The sequence below is a fragment of the Staurois parvus genome, unplaced genomic scaffold (genome assembly GCF_062004578.1).
Source record: "Staurois parvus isolate SC_StPar_1 unplaced genomic scaffold, SC_StPar_1.0 ptg001834c, whole genome shotgun sequence".
NCBI lineage: Eukaryota > Metazoa > Chordata > Amphibia > Anura > Ranidae > Staurois > Staurois parvus.
The window spans coordinates 156,647-174,946 of record NW_028319630.1 but is presented as its reverse complement, the minus strand read 5'-3'; positions in this window follow the sequence as shown (position 1 = coordinate 174,946).

The following is an 18,300-nucleotide window of genomic DNA, read 5'->3' as shown; positions in this document are numbered from 1 at the left end:
ACTTATTCCACTCAGTGCTTTCTCAGTTTTAACCCAACTTTTCTCCGGATTATGGATCCAGTCAAAAATTCTCGCAATAATCCCCGCTCTATAATATCTCCTGAAATCTGGTACTCCCAATCCTCCTCTCTCTTTACTTCTAGTCAATATCTCATAGCCTATTCTAGGTTTTTTATTTCTCCATATATATTTTATCATCATTTTCCTAAGTTCTTTAAAATATGTCTCTGGGAGCTTAATTGGGATCATTTGAAATTTGTATAATACTTTAGGGACAATTATCATCTTTATCAGGTTTATGCGTGCCATCCACGATGGGTTTCCATTTCCCACCCTTCTCAGCTCCACCTTTATCTCATTTAATAGTGCTATATAATTGGCTTTATATAAGTTCGTAGTTGAGGCTGATAATTTTATTCCTAGATATTTTAAATCTTTATCTCTCCAAAGGAAAGGGAATTCCTCTTTTAGTTTTTCCTTTTCTTCATTTTAAAGGTTGATATTTAAAATTTCAGTCTTTGTCGGGTTTATTTTCAGATTCGACAGTTCTCCATACTCACTGAATGCTTTCATTAAATTTGGAAGTGATGTTCTGGGATTTCCTACATAGAACATCAAATCGTCCGCATACGCCGCTACCTTATTTTCTCTATCTCCTATCTTTATTCCTTTTATATCTATATTCTTCCTAATCCTAGACAGCAAGGGCTCCAGTGATAATACATATAACAGTGGGGACAATGGACATCCCTGTCTTGTACCATTTGACATCTTAAAATACTCTGATCTTCCTCCATTTACCATTATGGTGGCGGTAGGCCCTCTATCTAACTCTCCAATCCACCCTCTTATTCTATCTCCCATTCCTAATGCTTCCAGGGTGTCCATCATAAAACCCCAACTTACTCTGTCGAATGCCTTCTCGGCATCTATCGACATCAATATCATTGGGGTTTTCCCTTTCTTGCCCTCTTGTGTAAGCAGCAGTGATCTCAGAGCGTTGTCTCTACCCTCTCTTCCTGGAACAAACCCCACTTGATCTCTATGTATCCACTCCGGCATCAGTTCTTTTAATCTATTTGCCAACACCTTTGCAAATATTTTAGTGTCTACATTCAATAGCGCTATTGGTCGATAACTCGCACATTGCGAGGGATCTTTATCTTCCTTCTGAATCAGTACTATATTAGCCTGTAACGATTCTCCCCTCATCTCCATCCCATTCCCCAAGGCGTTCATATAAGTCTTCATCTTGGGTATTAAAAGCTCTATATATTTTTTATAGTATTTAACTGTGTATCCGTCTGGACCCGGACTTTTCCCTCCCGCCATGCTTTTTAACGCTATTTTTATTTCCTCTGAAGTTATTTCTTCCTCTAAAGAGTTCAGTTGTATTTCTCTTAATTTCGGTAGACCTGCTTCCTCTAGGTATATCTTTCTTTTCCCCCTATTTACTATTTCCATTTTCTTAAACTTATCCTGGGGTATAATATTATACAACTCATTGTAATACTCTTTAAATATTCTGGCAATATCCTTAGTTGAGTGTAGAAATTCACCCTTGGGGTTTCTTATTTTCTCAATATAATTTCTATTTTTCTTCTTTCTTAAAGTTCTCATTAAATACTTTCCCGGCCTATCTCCCCATCTATACCTTTCACATGTTATTTTATTAAAGACTCTTCTTTTTTCTTCCTCCATTACATTCTCTAGTTCTTCTTTCTTCTTTATTAACCCCTGCATTATCTCCTTAGATCTTTCCCTTTTATGCACCTGTTCAAGATCATTTATTTCATTTAATAATCTATTTATCTTTTCTTTCCTTTCTTTATTCTTTTTTGCCCCCATTGCAATGAGCAGACCTCTGATGTAAGCTTTATGAGCTTCCCACACCGTTGCTACCGATACATCCTCTGTCTCGTTCTCTTCAAAAAACCACTCAATTTCCCTCTCAATTCTTCAACTAATCTCTTCATCCATGAGGAGTGCCTCATTCATCCGCCACACATATCCCTCTCTCTCTTCTCTACCCCATCTTAACCTCATTTCTACCGGGGCATGATCCGATAGGGTGCTTACTCCTATTTTTACTTCCCCCACCCATTCTATCATTTGGTGTTCTACTAATATGTAATCTAGTCTAGAATAAGTCTCATGTACTTGCGAAAAGAAAGTATAATCTCTCTCTTTCATATTCCTAATTCTCCAGATGTCCACCAGTTGACACTCATGCATCCTTTTTTTTAACCTTCTCAAGGACTTGCTTTCCTCTCTCCTCACACAGGAAGTGGTATCCATCTTCAGGTCTATACAGAGGTTAAAATCACCCGCCACTAACATACACCCTTTTTTAAAGTCCATCAATCTCTTCAACACTTCTCTCACAAATGTCACTGGCTTCTTATTTGGACTATATATATTTGCTATTGTGCACTCAATTCCCTGTAATTTACCTCTCAAAAATAGGAACCTTCCCTCCGGGTCCGTCAATCTCTCCTCAACCACAAACCTTATATTTTTAGCAAAGCCTATAGCAACTCCTTTTGCTCTTTTAATTGGTGAATCCGCATAAAACCATGTCGGAAAGTATCTGGTTCTCAGTCTAACCTTCGACTCTATCTCTAAGTGTGTTTCTTGCAAGAATATCACTGAGGATTTTCTATGTTGTAGTTCTTTAAATAACCTAAATCTCTTTCCTGGACAATTTAGCCCTTTTACATTATAGGTTATATATTGGATTTCTTCCATCTTACTCTTTTCCTCCTGACTCCTTTTCCTCCTTACTTTCCTCTTTCTTATACCTGTAGAGCGTATTTATCCCGCTAACCTTTTCTCTCCCCTTATCCCTCCCCCCCCCTCTTCCCACAATCCCTCCCCTCTCCCTCCCCTCCATCCCCTCCCCCCAACCTCACCACCATCCCTCCCCCCCCTCCCCCCTCTTTTTAGGCCTTCACTTTGCCTATTCATCATTTGTGGAACTAACATCCACCTTTGATTTGGTCCTTAGTGCTACACTCCTCCCATGGCTAGCCTCCCCTCCATCCAGATCTCCCTATTGACCCCTTTCTACTTGTACTTCTTAACAAAAAGGGGAAGAATTAGAGCAAAGCTAGAGGACTGAAGGATGAAACAGGAGGCAAATTAGGGAAACGGAGGGGCAGAGAGAAAAAAAAAAAAAAAAAAAAAAACATCTCTCCCCTCCACCCCCTTCTTTATGGAGCTTCTATACTGTTCGCAAGTACGTCTCTTAGAGGCTGATCCCTCTTTGCAGATCCCTCTCCTAGGTCGATCACTGTGTAAAGAGGTAAATCGCATCTTAGAGTTCGGAAACAAAGAGTTGGAACTCTGCACTGCTGTCCCGTCTGCATGCCCAGTCTCGACTGTAAAAGTGGGAAGAAGGTATACCCTTTTACGGAGGATAGACAGCAGGACCTTTTTGCCCTGAATATCAGCTTTACATCCAATCAGCCCTTTTATCTTTGATGCATAGAAAAGTAGACAGACAAATATATAGATTGATAGATAGATAGATAGATAGATAGATAGATAGATAGATACCAACCGGGCATCCGCTTTTACCACAGAGTAAACTCAGACCAAATAATGTTCCAGAAAAGTAATCCACTCTGGCCAGAGCACAACACATGTAAAAAGGACACAATACTGACAAGAACATTAGACGCCCCACGCTCAACATGTTTCTGGCTGACATATTTTTCATTGCTTATTCACAATCAAAGTAAAAAACTTAAGACCGACAAACACTAACTGTTTACTCTAAACAGTTAATGTTACTCCTGGCCCCTTCTCTGCACTGTATATTGTCTTTGCAATAAACTCCTCTCTTATCTTTCTATAGTCTGTGTTACACTGTACATTATACTTTTGACCCATTCTCTGGGTAGTGTATGTTGTACTCCTGACCTTTTTTCTGTATAGTCTTTATTGTACATTAAAAAGCTATGTTTCACATTACACTTCTGACCTCTTCTCAGCATATTCTGATTCTTTGATATGAAGGGCTTATGGAGCTTCTTTTTTTTTTTTTTTATAAATATTTATTTATTTTCAAGTCTTATACATGTCATTTCAACATTTCTATTATTATAATTATCAAAACAGTAATTTATATGATTTATTTGACCATATATATAAACTTCCTTTTCTTACCACCCCCCCTCCCAAAACTCCCCCTCCCCTCCCCCCCTTCCCTCTCCCACCCACGCTCCACTTTCCTTTTTCTCTCATTAACTCCATATCTTTCTATTCTTCCTAAACCCTATTCTAATTCCACTTCCAGGAATATTATCTCCTCATATATTTCATCTTTACTTTATATTCTTCCCAGACTTTCCATTTTTTTTTATACAACTCCAACTTGTCCTCATATGTATAATACAATCTTTCTGTCCCGGATAGCTGATTTACTCTACTTATCCAATCCTCCTAAGTTGGCACCTCTCTTTTCTTCCAGAACCTGGGATCAGACTCTTTGCTGCGGTCAAGTATTGCCATATCCCGAGACTCTTGTATACTTTCGTAGAGAGCTTCGAGATATGGAGGAGACATAGTTCTGGATCCAATCCTATATTGATTTTAGTCATTTTCCCTATTACATAAACTATCTTCCGCCAAAACACCTGTATTTCTGAACACTCCCACCACATGTGATACCACGTGCCAACCTCACCACATCCTCTCCAACACATCCGTGACATCTCCGTATTCATCTTGTGCTCTACATTAGGGGTAATGTGCCATCTATTCAAACACTTATAATTTACTTCTACTTCCCTCATACTAATATTTTCATGAATTAATGTGAACATTTTCCTCTTCTCCTCCTCCTCTATTTTCCTTCCTATATCTCTTTCCCATTTCTCTATGTGCATTAATTTTGTGTCAGTGTCAATCTCCAATAATATCTTGTGTATTTTTGCCATTCCGTGTCTACCATTTCCCCGTGTCTCAAATAATCTCTCAAATGGGTTTCAATCCTTTCTAGTTCTTATGGGCTTAGGGAGACTCTCAAAAAATACTTCAGTTGGTAATATCTTAATCTATCCATCTTATTAAAAACTTCTCCCTTTCTGTCTTCCATATCCTTATATGACCCAATTTCCTCCCCTACCAATATATCTCTCAATTGCGCCTCTTGTTTTATAATCCATTTCCCTGCTATACTATCCATACCCGGGATCAAATATTTTGTGTTCCTAAGTGGTATTAATTGTGAATTAAAAACCCACCCTTTTTGTCTGTGTAATAAATCCCATTCTTTTAGAACATTCAAAGTATACTTACTAGTGCTCTCCTCTAATTCCCTATATTGTGCTGGTACCCAAATACTTTTACTTAAACTTATTCCACTCAGTGCTTTCTCAGTTTTAACCCAACTTTTCTCCGGATTATGGATCCAGTCAAAAATTCTCGCAATAATCCCCGCTCTATAATATCTCCTGAAATCTGGTACTCCCAATCCTCCTCTCTCTTTACTTCTAGTCAATATCTCATAGCCTATTCTAGGTTTTTTATTTCTCCATATATATTTTATCATCATTTTCCTAAGTTCTTTAAAATATGTCTCTGGGAGCTTAATTGGGATCATTTGAAATTTGTATAATACTTTAGGGACAATTATCATCTTTATCAGGTTTATGCGTGCCATCCACGATGGGTTTCCATTTCCCACCCTTCTCAGCTCCACCTTTATCTCATTTAATAGTGCTATATAATTGGCTTTATATAAGTTCGTAGTTGAGGCTGATAATTTTATTCCTAGATATTTTAAATCTTTATCTCTCCAAAGGAAAGGGAATTCCTCTTTTAGTTTTTCCTTTTCTTCATTTTAAAGGTTGATATTTAAAATTTCAGTCTTTGTCGGGTTTATTTTCAGATTCGACAGTTCTCCATACTCACTGAATGCTTTCATTAAATTTGGAAGTGATGTTCTGGGATTTCCTACATAGAACATCAAATCGTCCGCATACGCCGCTACCTTATTTTCTCTATCTCCTATCTTTATTCCTTTTATATCTATATTCTTCCTAATCCTAGACAGCAAGGGCTCCAGTGATAATACATATAACAGTGGGGACAATGGACATCCCTGTCTTGTACCATTTGACATCTTAAAATACTCTGATCTTCCTCCATTTACCATTATGGTGGCGGTAGGCCCTCTATCTAACTCTCCAATCCACCCTCTTATTCTATCTCCCATTCCTAATGCTTCCAGGGTGTCCATCATAAAACCCCAACTTACTCTGTCGAATGCCTTCTCGGCATCTATCGACATCAATATCATTGGGGTTTTCCCTTTCTTGCCCTCTTGTGTAAGCAGCAGTGATCTCAGAGCGTTGTCTCTACCCTCTCTTCCTGGAACAAACCCCACTTGATCTCTATGTATCCACTCCGGCATCAGTTCTTTTAATCTATTTGCCAACACCTTTGCAAATATTTTAGTGTCTACATTCAATAGCGCTATTGGTCGATAACTCGCACATTGCGAGGGATCTTTATCTTCCTTCTGAATCAGTACTATATTAGCCTGTAACGATTCTCCCCTCATCTCCATCCCATTCCCCAAGGCGTTCATATAAGTCTTCATCTTGGGTATTAAAAGCTCTATATATTTTTTATAGTATTTAACTGTGTATCCGTCTGGACCCGGACTTTTCCCTCCCGCCATGCTTTTTAACGCTATTTTTATTTCCTCTGAAGTTATTTCTTCCTCTAAAGAGTTCAGTTGTATTTCTCTTAATTTCGGTAGACCTGCTTCCTCTAGGTATATCTTTCTTTTCCCCCTATTTACTATTTCCATTTTCTTAAACTTATCCTGGGGTATAATATTATACAACTCATTGTAATACTCTTTAAATATTCTGGCAATATCCTTAGTTGAGTGTAGAAATTCACCCTTGGGGTTTCTTATTTTCTCAATATAATTTCTATTTTTCTTCTTTCTTAAAGTTCTCATTAAATACTTTCCCGGCCTATCTCCCCATCTATACCTTTCACATGTTATTTTATTAAAGACTCTTCTTTTTTCTTCCTCCATTACATTCTCTAGTTCTTCTTTCTTCTTTATTAACCCCTGCATTATCTCCTTAGATCTTTCCCTTTTATGCACCTGTTCAAGATCATTTATTTCATTTAATAATCTATTTATCTTTTCTTTCCTTTCTTTATTCTTTTTTGCCCCCATTGCAATGAGCAGACCTCTGATGTAAGCTTTATGAGCTTCCCACACCGTTGCTACCGATACATCCTCTGTCTCGTTCTCTTCAAAAAACCACTCAATTTCCCTCTCAATTCTTCGACTAATCTCTTCATCCATGAGGAGTGCCTCATTCATCCGCCACACATATCCCTCTCTCTCTTCTCTACCCCATCTTAACCTCATTTCTACCGGGGCATGATCCGATAGGGTGCTTACTCCTATTTTTACTTCCCCCACCCATTCTATCATTTGGTGTTCTACTAATATGTAATCTAGTCTAGAATAAGTCTCATGTACTTGCGAAAAGAAAGTATAATCTCTCTCTTTCATATTCCTAATTCTCCAGATGTCCACCAGTTGACACTCATGCATCCTTTTTTTTAACCTTCTCAAGGACTTGCTTTCCTCTCTCCTCACACAGGAAGTGGTATCCATCTTCAGGTCTATACAGAGGTTAAAATCACCCGCCACTAACATACACCCTTTTTTAAAGTCCATCAATCTCTTCAACACTTCTCTCACAAATGTCACTGGCTTCTTATTTGGACTATATATATTTGCTATTGTGCACTCAATTCCCTGTAATTTACCTCTCAAAAATAGGAACCTTCCCTCCGGGTCCGTCAATCTCTCCTCAACCACAAACCTTATATTTTTAGCAAAGCCTATAGCAACTCCTTTTGCTCTTTTAATTGGTGAATCCGCATAAAACCATGTCGGAAAGTATCTGGTTCTCAGTCTAACCTTCGACTCTATCTCTAAGTGTGTTTCTTGCAAGAATATCACTGAGGATTTTCTATGTTGTAGTTCTTTAAATAACCTAAATCTCTTTCCTGGACAATTTAGCCCTTTTACATTATAGGTTATATATTGGATTTCTTCCATCTTACTCTTTTCCTCCTGACTCCTTTTCCTCCTTACTTTCCTCTTTCTTATACCTGTAGAGCGTATTTATCCCGCTAACCTTTTCTCTCCCCTTATCCCTCCCCCCCCTCTTCCCACAATCCCTCCCCTCTCCCTCCCCTCCATCCCCTCCCCCCAACCTCACCACCATCCCTCCCCCCCCTCCCCCCTCTTTTTAGGCCTTCACTTTGCCTATTCATCATTTGTGGAACTAACATCCACCTTTGATTTGGTCCTTAGTGCTACACTCCTCCCATGGCTAGCCTCCCCTCCATCCAGATCTCCCTATTGACCCCTTTCTACTTGTACTTCTTAACAAAAAGGGGAAGAATTAGAGCAAAGCTAGAGGACTGAAGGATGAAACAGGAGGCAAATTAGGGAAACGGAGGGGCAGAGAGAAAAAAAAAAAAAAAAAAAAAAACATCTCTCCCCTCCACCCCCTTCTTTATGGAGCTTCTATACTGTTCGCAAGTACGTCTCTTAGAGGCTGATCCCTCTTTGCAGATCCCTCTCCTAGGTCGATCACTGTGTAAAGAGGTAAATCGCATCTTAGAGTTCGGAAACGAAGAGTTGGAACTCTGCACTGCTGTCCCGTCTGCGTGCCCAGTCTCGACTGTAAAAGTGGGAAGAAGGTATACCCTTTTACGGAGGATAGACAGCAGGACCTTTTTGCCCTGAATATCAGCTTTACATCCAATCAGCCCTTTTATCTTTGATGCATAGAAAAGTAGACAGACAAATATATAGATTGATAGATAGATAGATAGATAGATAGATAGATACCAACCGGGCATCCGCTTTTACCACAGAGTAAACTCAGACCAAATAATGTTCCAGAAAAGTAATCCACTCTGGCCAGAGCACAACACATGTAAAAAGGACACAATACTGACAAGAACATTAGACGCCCCACGCTCAACATGTTTCTGGCTGACATATTTTTCATTGCTTATTCACAATCAAAGTAAAAAACTTAAGACCGACAAACACTGTTTACTCTAAACAGTTAATGTTACTCCTGGCCCCTTCTCTGCACTGTATATTGTCTTTGCAATAAACTCCTCTCTTATCTTTCTATAGTCTGTGTTACACTGTACATTATACTTTTGACCCATTCTCTGGGTAGTGTATGTTGTACTCCTGACCTTTTTTCTGTATAGTCTTTATTGTACATTAAAAAGCTATGTTTCACATTACACTTCTGACCTCTTCTCAGCATATTCTGATTCTTTGATATGAAGGGCTTATGGAGCTTCTTTTTTTTTTTTTTTATAAATATTTATTTATTTTCAAGTCTTATACATGTCATTTCAACATTTCTATTATTATAATTATCAAAACAGTAATTTATATGATTTATTTGACCATATATATAAACTTCCTTTTCTTACCACCCCCCCTCCCAAAACTCCCCCTCCCCTCCCCCCCTTCCCTCTCCCACCCACGCTCCACTTTCCTTTTTCTCTCATTAACTCCATATCTTTCTATTCTTCCTAAACCCTATTCTAATTCCACTTCCAGGAATATTATCTCCTCATATATTTCATCTTTACTTTATATTCTTCCCAGACTTTCCATTTTTTTTTATACAACTCCAACTTGTCCTCATATGTATAATACAATCTTTCTGTCCCGGATAGCTGATTTACTCTACTTATCCAATCCTCCTAAGTTGGCACCTCTCTTTTCTTCCAGAACCTGGGATCAGACTCTTTGCTGCGGTCAAGTATTGCCATATCCCGAGACTCTTGTATACTTTCGTAGAGAGCTTCGAGATATGGAGGAGACATAGTTCTGGATCCAATCCTATATTGATTTTAGTCATTTTCCCTATTACATAAACTATCTTCCGCCAAAACACCTGTATTTCTGAACACTCCCACCACATGTGATACCACGTGCCAACCTCACCACATCCTCTCCAACACATCCGTGACATCTCCGTATTCATCTTGTGCTCTACATTAGGGGTAATGTGCCATCTATTCAAACACTTATAATTTACTTCTACTTCCCTCATACTAATATTTTCATGAATTAATGTGAACATTTTCCTCTTCTCCTCCTCCTCTATTTTCCTTCCTATATCTCTTTCCCATTTCTCTATGTGCATTAATTTTGTGTCAGTGTCAATCTCCAATAATATCTTGTGTATTTTTGCCATTCCGTGTCTACCATTTCCCCGTGTCTCAAATAATCTCTCAAATGGGTTTCAATCCTTTCTAGTTCTTATGGGCTTAGGGAGACTCTCAAAAAATACTTCAGTTGGTAATATCTTAATTAGAGATGAGCGAAGAAATGAAAAATTCGATTCGACTGATTCGGCGAATTCGTGGACAATATTCGATTCGAGTCGAATAAATTCGCTGTGAATTTAACTTAAAAAAGGGTGTTTCTAGGCTTCAGAGAGACTTAATATTAGTGCAGAACACTGTACCTTTAATTTAAATGCCCTTGGAGTCTGCTGGGGAAGAGAAATAATACTGTCAGTCAGTATGACATGCAGATGAGTGCCGTCGATCTTAGAATCACCGCACACTTCACTCATTTGGGCAGTCACGGGGCCAAAACCAGAGTGTGGAGCCACAGTGTGGCGGTGGAGGCAGCAGCAATGGGAGGCCATACAGCACCCTATGACAAAAATGGAAACCACCAGCAGTGTGAGGAGACCTGAAAGTGGCACATGGCAGAGTGTGGCGATAGAGACAGCAGCAATGGGAGGCCGTACAGGGACCCATGACACACTCTGGACCTGGCAGCAGCATGAGGAGGCGGTACAGGGGCCCATGACAGATTACGGGCCTGGCAGCAGCATGAGGAGTCGGTACAGGGGCCCATGGCAGATTACGGGCCTGGCAGCAGCAATGGGAGGCCGTACAGGGACCCATGACACACTCTGGACCTGGCAGCAGCATGGGGAGGCGGTACAGGGGCCCATGACAGATTACGGGCCTGGCAGCAGCATGAGGAGTCGGTACGGGGGCCCATGACACACTCTGGACCTGGCAGCAGCATGAGGAGGCGGTACAGGGGCGCATGACAGATTACGAGCCTGGCAGCAGCAACTTGGACAGGAGGACGTTCAGCTTCTGCACCGTCGGGTGCGTGCTCGCAAACTGTTGTCTCTTGGAAACGGATTCCAAGAAAGACTGCTGACGGAATCCGTGAAGAGGAGTAGCAGGAGAAGGAGCATCTGAACGAGCGGAATATGCCAACAAGCGACAACAGTGGCCCATGACAGATTACGGGCCTGGCAGCAGCATGAGGAGTCGGTACGGGGGCCCATGGCAGATTACGGGCCTGGCAGCAGCTATGGGAGGCCCGTAATCTGCCAGCACCCTATGACAAAAAATGGAACCCACCAGCAGTGTGAGGAGACCTGAAAGTGGCACATGGCAGAGTGTGGCGATGGAGACAGCAGCAATGGGAGGCCGTACAGGGACCCATGAGAGACTCTGGACCTGGCAGCAGCATGAGGAGGCGGTATAGGGGCCCATGGCAGATTAGGGGCCTGGCAGCAGCTATGGGAGGCCCGTAATCTGCCAGCACCCTATGACAAAAAATGGAACACACCAGCAGTGTGAGGAGACCTGAAAGTGGCACATGGCAGAGTGTGGCGATGGAGGCAGCAGCAATGGGAGGCCGTACAGGGACCCATGAGAGACTCTGGACTTGGCAGCAGCATGAGGAGGCGGTATAGGGGCCCATGGCAGATTAGGGGCCTGGCAGCAGCTATGGGAGGCCCGTAATCTGCCAGCACCCTATGACAAAAAATGGAACACACCAGCAGTGTGAGGAGACCTGAAAGTGGCACATGTTTGGGGCATGATTCATGGCGGATTTAGTCAGTTGTGTCAGGAACTGGTGGTTTGAAATCCAGACTAATCCACGCCTGATTCATTTTCACAAACGTGAGTCTCTCCACACTTTGGGTGGACAGTCGTGTCCTCCGCGGAGTTGCAATACCTCCTGCCGCACTAAACACGCGCTCCGATGCCACGCTACTGGCCGGGCATGACAGCCTTTCAAGGGCAAATTCAGCTAGTTGGGGCCAAAGGTCAAGTTTCGTTGCCCAGTAGTCAAGGGGATTGTCTACCTCGGTTGGCAGGGTGCTGTCCAAGTAGGCCTAAGCCTGTTGTTTGAGGTCCTGCTCCAGGTCCACCTGATGCTGCTGCTGCTGCTGCGGCTGGTTAGTAGTTTCCTCACTGCGCTGGTGAAGAAAGCTACTCATCATCGACTGCAGACTGAGGCAGCCGCTGCTGGTGGAGCTGCCACTGCTCCTACCACCCCACCCCTCCCCTGCTGCCATGGCAGCGGAACACGAGCGCACAGGGCCCACAGTGTCTGAGGATGGACGTTGGCGCAGACAGGCAGAGACCAGCTGACTACATAGGTGTTTTTTATAGTACGTTATTTTGGCCTCCCTCTCAGCAGGTGTGAAAAAGGCCACCATTTTTGAACGGTAGCGAGGGTCCAACAAGGTGGACAGCCAAAAGTCATCCCTCTGTCTGATGGTTATTATTCGGCTGTCGCTACGCAAGCAACCGAGCATGCTATGGGCCATTTGTGCCAAGGAATGCGAGGGACTCCCTGCCTCCATCTCCACAGCATACTGCCACGGTGCGTCTAGGTCCTCTGTCTCCTCTTCCTCCTCCTCTACCAGATGCTCCTGCTCCTCCACTCCTGTCCGCTGAGTGGAAAAACCACCCATTTCACTCAATAATTCCTGAGCACCAATGTCCTCCTCTACCTCCTCCTCTTCTTCCAGTCCTGCCCCCACAGGGGCCATGTGGCGTTGAGATCTGTGCGCCACGTCTACCGCACCCTGACCAGCCATTGTTAACAGCATTTGTTCCAGGACGTGCAACAGAGGAATGACGTCGTTCATCCCATAGTCCTGCCGACTCACGAATAGCGTGGCCTCCTCAAAGGGCCTGAGCAAGCGCAGGTGTCACGCATGAGCTGCCAATGGCTGACATCTAAGTTACACAGGGAGTACCTTTATCTGCTTTTAACATCAGGAAATCTGTGATGGCCTTTTGCTGTTCGTAAAGGCGGTCTAACATATGTAGGGTTGAATTCCACCTTGTTGCAACGTCACAGCATGAGGAGTCGGTATAGGGGCCCATGGCAGATTAGGGGCCTGGCAGCAGTTATGGGAGGCCCATAATCTGCCAGCACCCTATGACAAAAAATGGAACACACCAGCAGTGTGAGGAGACCTGAAAGTGGCACATGGCAGAGTGTGGCGATGGAGACAGCAGCAATGGGAGGCCGTACAGGGACCCATGAGAGACTCTGGACCTGGCAGCAGCATGAGGAGGCGGTATATAGGGGCCTACGGCAGATTAGGGGCCTGGCAGCAGCTATAGGAGGCCCGTAATCTGCCAGCACCCTATGTCAAAAAATTCAACACACCAGCAGTGTGTGAGGAGACCTGAAAGTGGCACATGGCAGAGTGTGGCGATGGAGACAGCAGCAATGGGAGGCCGTACAGGGACCCATGACAGACTCTGGACTTGGCAGCAGCATGAGGAGGCGGTATATAGGGGCTTATGGCAGATTAGGGGCCTGGCAGCAGCTATAGGAGGCCCGTAATCTGCCAGCACCCTATGTCAAAAAATTCAACACACCAGCAGTGTGAGGAGACCTGAAAGTGGCACATGGCAGAGTGTGGCGATGGAGACAGCAGCAATGGGAGGCCGTACAGGGACCCATGACAGACTCTGAACTTGGCAGCAGCATGAGGAGGCGGTATATAGGGGCCCATGGCAGATTAGGGGCCTGGCAGCAGCTATAGGAGGCCCGTAATCTGCCAGCACCCTATGTCAAAAAATTCAACACACCAGCAGTGTGAGGAGACCTGAAAGTGGCACATGGCAGAGTGTGGCGATGGAGACAGCAGCAATGGGAGGCCGTACAGGGACCCATGACAGACTCTGGACTTGGCAGCAGCATGAGGAGGCGGTATATAGGGGCCCATGGCAGATTAGGGGCCTGGCAGCAGCTATGGGAGGCCCGTAATCTGCCAGCACCCTATGTCAAAAAATTCTACACACCAGCAGTGTGTGAGGAGACCTGAAAGTGGCACATGGCAGAGTGTGGCGATGGAGACAGCAGCAATGGGAGGCCGTACAGGGACCCATGACAGACTCTGGACTTGGCAGCAGCATGAGGAGGCGGTATATAGGGGCCCATGGCAGATTAGGGGCCTGGCAGCAGCTATGGGAGGCCCGTAATCTGCCAGCACCCTATGTCAAAAAATTCAACACACCAGCAGTGTGTGAGGAGACCTGAAAGTGGCACATGGCAGAGTGTGGCGATGGAGAAAGCAGCAATGGGAGGCCGTACAGGGACCCATGAGAGACTCTGGACCTGGCAGCAGCATGAGGAGGCGGTATATAGGGGCCTATGGCAGATTAGGGGCCTGGCAGCAGCTATGTGAGGCCCGTAATCTGCCTGCACCCTATGTCAAAAAATTAAACACACCAGCAGTGTGAAGAGACCTGAAAGTGGCACATGGCAGAGTGTGGCGATGGAGACAGCAGCAATGGGAGGCCGTACAGGGACCATGACAGACTCTGGACTTGGCAGCAGCATGAGGAGGCGGTATATAGGGGCCCATGGCAGATTAGGGGCCTGGCAGCAGCTATGTGAGGCCCGTAATCTGCCTGCACCCTATGTCAAAAAATTAAACACACCAGCAGTGTGAAGAGACCTGAAAGTGGCACATGGCATGAGAGACTCTGGACCTGGCAGCAGCAGGAGGAGGCGGTATAGGGGCCCATGGCTGATTAGGGGCCTGGCAGCAGCTATGTGAGGCCCGTTATCTTGCAGCACCCTATGTCAAAAAATTTAACACACCAGCAGTGTGAAGAGACCTGAAAGTGGCACATGGCAGCAGAGTGTGGCGATGGAGACAGCAGCAATGGGAGGCCGTACAGGGACCCATGAGAGACTCTGGACCTGGCAGCAGCAGGAGGAGGTGGTATATAGGGGCCCATGGCAGATTAGGGGCCTGGCAGCAGCTATGTGAGGCCCGTAATCTGCCTGCACCCTATGTCAAAAAATTTAACACACCAGCAGTGTGAAGAGACCTGAAAGTGGCACATGGCAGCAGAGTGTGGCGATGGAGACAGCAGCAATGGGAGGCCGTACAGGGACCATGACAGACTCTGGACTTGGCAGCAGCATGAGGAGGCGGTATATAGGGGCCTATGGCAGATTAGGGGCCTGGCAGCAGCTATGTGAGGCCCGTAATCTGCCTGCACCCTATGTCAAAAAATTTAACACACCAGCAGTGTGAAGAGACCTGAAAGTGGCACATGGCAGCAGAGTGTGGCGATGGAGACAGCAGCAATGGGAGGCCGTACAGGGACCATGACAGACTCTGGACTTGGCAGCAGCATGAGGAGGCGGTATATAGGGGCCCATGGCAGATTAGGGGCCTGGCAGCAGCTATGTGAGGCCCGTAATCTGCCTGCACCCTATGTCAAAAAATTTAACACACCAGCAGTGTGAAGAGACCTGAAAGTGGCACATGGCAGCAGAGTGTGGCGATGGAGACAGCAGCAATGGGAGGCCGTACAGGGACCATGACAGACTCTGGACTTGGCAGCAGCATGAGGAGGCGGTATATAGGGGCCTATGGCAGATTAGGGGCCTGGCAGCAGCTATGTGAGGCCCGTAATCTGCCTGCACCCTATGTCAAAAAATTTAACACACCAGCAGTGTGAAGAGACCTGAAAGTGGCACATGGCAGCAGAGTGTGGCGATGGAGACAGCAGCAATGGGAGGCCGTACAGGGACCATGACAGACTCTGGACTTGGCAGCAGCATGAGGAGGCGGTATATAGGGGCCCATGGCAGATTAGGGGCCTGGCAGCAGCTATGTGAGGCCCGTAATCTGCCTGCACCCTATGTCAAAAAATTTAACACACCAGCAGTGTGAAGAGACCTGAAAGTGGCACATGGCAGCAGAGTGTGGCGATGGAGACAGCAGCAATGGGAGGCCGTACAGGGACCATGACAGACTCTGGACTTGGCAGCAGCATGAGGAGGCGGTATATAGGGGCCTATGGCAGATTAGGGGCCTGGCAGCAGCTATGTGAGGCCCGTAATCTGCCTGCACCCTATGTCAAAAAATTTAACACACCAGCAGTGTGAAGAGACCTGAAAGTGGCACATGGCAGCAGAGTGTGGCGATGGAGACAGCAGCAATGGGAGGCCGTACAGGGACCATGACAGACTCTGGACTTGGCAGCAGCATGAGGAGGCGGTATATAGGGGCCCATGGCAGATTAGGGGCCTGGCAGCAGCTATGTGAGGCCCGTAATCTGCCTGCACCCTATGTCAAAAAATTTAACACACCAGCAGTGTGAAGAGACCTGAAAGTGGCACATGGCAGCAGAGTGTGGCGATGGAGACAGCAGCAATGGGAGGCCGTACAGGGACCCATGAGAGACTCTGGACCTGGCAGCAGCAGGAGGAGGTGGTATATAGGGGCCCATGGCAGATTAGGGGCCTGGCAGCAGCTATGTGAGGCCCGTAATCTGCCTGCACCCTATGTCAAAAAATTTAACAACACCAGCAGTGTGAAGAGACCTGAAAGTGGCACATGGCAGCAGAGTGTGGCGATGGAGACAGCAGCAATGGGAGGCCGTACAGGGACCCATGAGAGACTCTGGACCTGGCAGCAGCAGGAGGAGGTGGTATATAGGGGCCTATGGCAGATTAGGGGCCTGGCAGCAGCTATAGGAGGCCCGTAATCTGCCAGCACCCTATGTCAAAAAATTCAACACACCAGCAGTGTGAGGAGACCTGAAAGTGGCACATGTTTGAGGCATGATTCATGGCGGATTTAGTCAGTTGTGTCAGGAACTGGTGGTTTGAAATCCAGACTAATCCACGCCTGATTCATTTTCACAAACGTGAGTCTCTCCACACTTTGGGTGGACAGTCGTGTCCTCCGCGGAGTTACAATACCTCCTGCCGCACTAAACACGCGCTCCGATGCCACGCTACTGGCCGGGCATGACAGCCTTTCAAGGGCAAATTCAGCTAGTTGGGGCCAAAGGTCAAGTTTCGTTGCCCAGTAGTCAAGGGATTGTCTACCTCGGTTGGCAGGGTGCTGTCCAAGTAGGCCCAAGCCTGTTGTTTGAGCTCCTGCTCCAGGTCCACCTGATGCTGCTGCTGCTGCTGCGGCTGGTTAGGTAGTTCCTCACTGCGCTGGTGAAGAAAGCTACTCATCATCGACTGCAGACTGAGGCAGCCGCTGCTGGTGGAGCTGCCACTGCTCCTACCACCCCACCCCTCCCCTGCTGCCATGCCAGCGGAACGCGAGCGCACAGGGCCCACAGTGTCTGAGGATGGACGCTGGCGCACAAAGGCAGAGACCAACTGACTACATAGGTGGTTTTTATAGTACGTAATTTTGGCCTCCCTCTCAGCAGGTGTGAAAAAGGCCACCATTTTGGAACGATAGCGAGGGTCCAACAAGGTGGACAGCCAAAAGTCATCCCTCTGTCTGATGGTTATTATTCGGCTGTCGCTACGCAAGCAACCGAGCATGCTATGGGCCATTTGTGCCAAGGAATGCGAGGGACTCCCTGCCTCCATCTCCACAGCATACTGCCACGGTGCGTCTGGGTCCTCTGTCTCCTCCTCCTCCTCCTCTACCAGATGCTCCTGCTCCTCCACTCCTGTCCGCTGAGTGGAAAAACCACCCATTTCACTCAATAATTCCTGAGCACAAATGTCCTCCTCTACCTCCTCCTCTTCTTCCTGTCCTGGTCCCACAGGGGTCATGTGGCGTTGAGATCTGTGCGCCACGTCTACGGCACCCTGACCAGCCCTTGTTAACAGCATTTGTTCAAGGACGTGCAACAGAGGAATGACGTCGTTCATCCCATAGTCCTGCCGACTCACGAATAGCGTGGCCTCCTCAAAGGGCCTGAGCAAGCGGCAGGTGTCATGCATGAGCTGCCAATGGCTGACATCGAAGTTACACAGGGGAGTACCTTTATCCACTTGTAACATCAGGAAATCGGTGATGGCCTTTCGCTGCTCGTAAAGGCGGTCTAACATGTGTAGGGTTGAATTCCACCTTGTTGCAACATCGCAGATCAGGCGATGCTGTGGAATTCCTTTCTGCCGCTGCAGCTCAATGAGGGTGT